Source organism: Ananas comosus, linkage group 6 (assembly GCF_001540865.1).
Source record: "Ananas comosus cultivar F153 linkage group 6, ASM154086v1, whole genome shotgun sequence".
In the NCBI taxonomy this organism is placed as follows: Eukaryota; Viridiplantae; Streptophyta; class Magnoliopsida; order Poales; family Bromeliaceae; genus Ananas; species Ananas comosus.
In genome coordinates, this window is record NC_033626.1 from 7,076,014 (window position 1) to 7,081,611 (window position 5,598).

The window sequence follows — 5,598 nt, forward strand, 5'->3', positions numbered from 1 at the left end:
AAAGCACCTTCACAGTACAGGGAATTTCATCGTTCCGCAATCTTTTCAACTTCGGCGAGCAGCAATCCTCAAAGGTTTCGCTCAAAAGCTCAAATCATCCCGCAGCTCCAAACGGTTTAAATCCCAACACGTGAGCTGATCGTGGATTACTTCCGAAGGACCGATACTGAAACACATTTGTATCGACCGATAGTTTGGCAGTAGGCGAGAGATACCTACCGCGCGGCTAACCAACGCTCCAGACAACCTCAAACGTCCAATGAATCGGGCCAACTTGCCTTCGATTCGCAAATCTTCGAATTCCTCCAGTCGCGAGGAACTTTCAAGAACACATGGTCTCCATCCTGAAACCTCCAAGTCTCGTCGACGCCGATCAGCCATTAACCCCTCTGCCTTACCTTGAGCCGTCACAATCCTCCCGACGTCGAACCTTGTCCTCTGCTTCCTGAGCACATCTGGGCTAAAGCCCCTGCACCGAACTTCACCGCAATGAAGTGGCGGATCTACACTTCCCGTCCATTGAGAGTGCCTCGAAGGGTGTCATCTTGATGCTTGCTTGATAACTGTTGTTAAGCAAACTCGCCATCGTAATGCTGCGACCATCCTCCTGAAGTAATCACGCAGCTCGAAGCAGTCCTCAGAGCGTATAGTACGCTCCGACGGCTCCGTCACTCTGAGGGTGAAGCGGTCCACTGAAGTCAAACGCGTAACCCAGAGCGTCCTGTTACGCTCCTCCAAAGAGTGGGATACAAAGGAGGTCTCGATCTGAAACGATAGGAAGTAGGTACCTCCGGCCCGTGCAATCCGACGAATCTGTCATCTCAAGTAACCTCGTCGCGAGTCTCTCACCAGTCAAGAGTTGGATTAGGTATGAATGTGTCCGATTTCGTCCAAACACTATCCACAATCACCCAAATAGCATCATGCCATGGCCTGTGAGCCGAGCCAATCCCATACGAAATCCATGCGTGATACTTTATTCCATTTCCAACACTGGAATCCGGTAGGCTCTGCAACTTTTCCCTGGCAGGAACTCGGTCTCAGACTTAACCTGTGTTTGCAAGTTAATAAGCTGGCAATCAAAACTCACCAACATCTTTTTCATCCCGGGCCTACCAGTAAAATAATTCAAGTCCTTGTAACATCTGTGGCCCATCCCGATTGTAAGCATATACGTGCTCGGTGTGGCTTAACTTGAAAGAATATCTCCCTGAGGCTCAAAGTCGCCTGTACAAACAAAGTCGTCGCGGGAAACGCATCAACCATCACCGGCTAAAGTGAAGTCAACGCGGTCAACCATCGAACTCAATCTATAGCTCGAATACTTTGCAACTCCGAGTCGGCAGCTGCTTTCCTTTAATCATTTCCAAAAGGAGTAGTTCACCACAAAGCACAGTCTCAAAGGCTGTAACAGAGCCACCACCTCCAACTCAACCGTTTCATCTGCTCGATCAAGCAAGGCGGTTGAGTAACCATAAGCATCGGCTAATTCTCGTCGATTTCCTACTTCAGCGCACTCCACCCCCCCCCAGTTGCCGTTCGCCGCAGGCGTGGAAAAGTATCGTCAAACTCATAATCCTTGAGTACCTCCAACCATCCTACGACGCCTCAATTCAACTCTTCTTGAGTGAATAGATACTTTAAGACTCCTGTGATCCCGTATATAACTTCGCATCCGCTTCGCCAAAGAGGTAATGGCCGCATAGCTTCATGCAAAGACGCCACGGCCGGCCAACTCCAAGTCGTGAGTGGGGATTCCTTTCATAACCTTAAACCTGGGCAGATGATAGACTCACTTTCCCCGTCTTGCATCAAGTAACACAACCAAATCCATTAAAAGACACGCGTCACATAAATCACATACCCTGCTGCAAAGCTAAAGTCGCAAGGTCAAGGATTTGGGCGGTCGTCATCGCTTGCTTCAACTCTTGGACAGCTCCTTTCACCACGGCATCATTCCAAAAAGTGAATTTAGTTCCCGTTTACTGGACGTGAGCGTCGTGAGGGAGTAGATAACTTCGCCAAACCAGCCCTGGACAATACCGTCGTAGTAGCCGGCCAAACCAATGAAGCTCCGTATCCTGGTCACCTGCCCCAGCCCGTTGCCTCAGCGCCAATCCTTCATAGCTTCATTTTCTATCGGTACCACGTACTATACTGCCTAGATCCTGAAATCACATGGCCCCAAAAACCCACCTCTCTAAGCCAAATCACACATTTTTCAACGTGCGTAGAGCTTCTTCTGTTCCCCTTCCCCGAACACTATGAGATCAAGCTCAGAGTGTTCCTGTGAATCCTCTGTCCACTCCATCGGCCCGCCAACTAACCAGGAAATGATCGTCCGATGAAGCACCACGACAGAGATCTATCTAGGTAAGGCTTGAACGACGAACATTCATAGAATCCATAAAAGCTGCCGGGCATCTAGTAAGCCCGCAAACGGCATAACCGTTAAACTCAATCAATTTCCATACCCGGTTCTAAAAAGCCGTCTTCGACACACCTCCCGGTCTGATTCTCTACTGGATTACCCTGACTGCCGCAAGTCAATCTTGGAATATAACACACATCTCCTGAAGTGATCAAAATAGACATCAATCCTCGGTAATGGATTACTTTGTCTAATCGTGAGACTTGTTAAGAATGTCAGATAGTCCACCATAAAGCGATATCCATCCTATCTTCCTCACAAAACACACAATGCTCTCGCACGCTGATCTCGTTGTGCTCCCAAGTGACACAACTCGGTCTCCGGTAAACAAAACCTGTCCAGAAGATCCTTAACGTGCCTTCAAGCTCCCTTCAATTCTGCCGTGCCATCCTATTGGTCCTTTGAAAATTGGAGGTAGTCCGCCAGGAAGAATCACCACTAACATAATGCCTCCCTATTGTCAGTGGCATGGCCTGAAGCTCCGCTCCGAGAACACATCTCAAACTGTCGAGCCCGCATCTACGGGATATCCTCAATCTACGGGGCCGTCATCCACACCGCGAACACTACACGTATGCTAAGTAGCTACGCAGCCTCTACTAATCAAACAACTTCGAGCTCGAGAAAGCTAAATCGTGCATCCGCAAAAAGCGAACTCTCACTCCTCGTACACACCCATCGCCTCTGCCTGGCTTCCTCTAAACACGTCACCCGCGTGTGGATTCTTACAATCGCATGTGCAAGATTGGTCACCATCCATGCCCACCACAACATCAAACCCACGAGTTTGTGGTGCAAAAGCTAGTAAGTCCACGTCAATGATCCCAATCGCAACGCTAACAGGCATACTGGGCCAAAACTCCGAATGTCGGAAGAGTGATCGGTACAACCAACCCCGTCCGGGTGCAACAAGGATTACAAGTGGATGGCCATGCAGCTCGGCAAACAAGCCGATCAAGTGAATAATGCGATCCCGGATAAACAAAGCCTATCTCGAATACATGAAGTAAAGATACCTGCGACGCACACTTCCGATGCCGCCGGGCTCCCTCAGTCTGGGCCGCATACATCGCCCGCTCGGGCCTGTCGTGACCCCTCCAGTCTGCCGCTGGACAAGTGCCGACCGGCCTGGGATGCGCAGAAGATGTCCCCTTGGCTGGGGACCTGCATGCTGGTGCGGATGCCCGCAAAGGCGCGGCAATGGACTCCTCGGGCTAGTCCGACTGGAAGTGGGCCCTCCGGCCACAACAAGAAGCACCTGCGCCCGGCTGTGCGGAACACTGCTCCGTGCGGGTATGAGAACCGCCGGAGCAGATCACGCAGCGGGAGCCCTGACGACGATCGGCGTCCCTCCGAACCGGCGGAGTAGACTGGCCACGTTCCCTCTGCGACTGCTTCGCGGCTCCGGACGGCCTCGGCGGCCTTTCCGTGAGTGGCGTCTGACTCGGCACACGTTCGGCCCGGCGGCCCTCTTTCAGTTGCCCTTCCTTTCCGCAAGCTCTCCTGCGACGCCTGCAACCCTGCAGATCCGCCGCTCCTGCCCGGCTCACAATCAAAAAGCCTCGATTCCACACCCTCTGCGGTAGTCTGGAGGTTGGAAGACTGCACCCAAACCGGAAATAGACGGCGCGCAAACCGCAGCTCAAGATGCGGGCTGCTTGTCCTCGTCATCGTAACCGCACCAACAAAAGGTACACAATGAGTAATCGAGAAATACTCGCCTCTCCGAACTCGCCACCGGACCGCTCATTCTGGCGCAAGCTGCGCAATGTCCTGGCACATCTTTACTCATTCGACCTGGTAGGAAAAATAGCTGCGTCACGAAAAGGAGCTCCTTGAATCGCGTCAAGAGAATAAGCTGCATGTCGGTGTTCCCCGGGATTGTCCTTGGATGTCCAAACGCACCCCACGGCTTAGACCTCTAGTGAGCGAACCCGTCCCATACTCCTCAGATCGAAATATTTCTCTGATAACCACATTCTCATCCATGGTCGACGTTCTCTGCGCACTACAAATGTCTCCCGAAAGGCTGCCAGCTGGCGCTCCAATGGACAGTCCAAGTCCCCGCTCCCGATCACCGAACACGGGGAAATGCTGGCCCGAGTGGCACCGGGTCACAGGTCCTGAACAGGTAGTGCCGCAGGTACGCCGTCCTCGCGCGAGGTGCGTCGCCGGTGCTGATGGCACGTGACGAACGCGCGGGGGACTGCGCCCTCCCCCTGGAGCGACGGTCCCGTCTGCCACGTGTGCGGGCGGTGTGGGACCCTGGGTCTCCTCGAAGCTGGCCGCGGCTGAGTAAGAGGTCCGATCGAATGCTTTCATCCGCAACCTACGCTGAACGCTGAGCCTACTCAGCCTGCGCTGCGCCCGTTCTTGCCGCTGGCCTGCGGCCAGAGAGATCAGTGAAGACCGCAAGCCTGGCCCTCAATCACGATCCTACTAGATCCGGTAAGTGAGCGGGAGGTCTCGAGCCTCCTCGGGTGTGGCCGCATCATCCGCCCATCGGCAGATCGGGAGCAGTAATCGGCATTGTCACTACATGAACATAAAAGCGTCAAGTTTAGTTAACCCATGCCTAATCGCATCCCCGCTCCAAGTAGAGTAAACCAGCAAATCATCGAAAGTAAGGAGTGCTCCTTCAAATACTAACTTGCTCCGCGAGTTACGTTGTCTGGCCGCCAACACGAAACCTTCCGCAGAGTTAGGAGGCCATACACTCCGATCAAACACTCTATACTTTTTTAGAGTTGTCAAAGTCACCGGCAATGCAGGATACTTTCGGCTCACAAAGTCGATCTAACCCCGTCTCTGCAACGAGCGGAATTCCTATAGTCCAACCGCCTAAGGTTCGCTAGCGTTCCACTACGCTCAACCTAGGTCCTGCATAACCAAATTAATCTCTGTCACTCTCCCGGACGGCGAGGCCCTCCCGTACCCCCAGACCCCCATATGTCTACACATATAAGGCGTGCTACAAGAAAGCGAAAGTAAAAGCAACAGATGGAACAAATAAAAGAATGAAATAACAACAACTAATGATCATCAGAGGCGAGTAAATTTAACATCTATACCTAATAAGTAATAGATACATACACTAATACATAAAAGTAGACATAAGTTATACAGTATAGCCTCTACATACAAAAAGGGGCTCCTAGTACACGGGC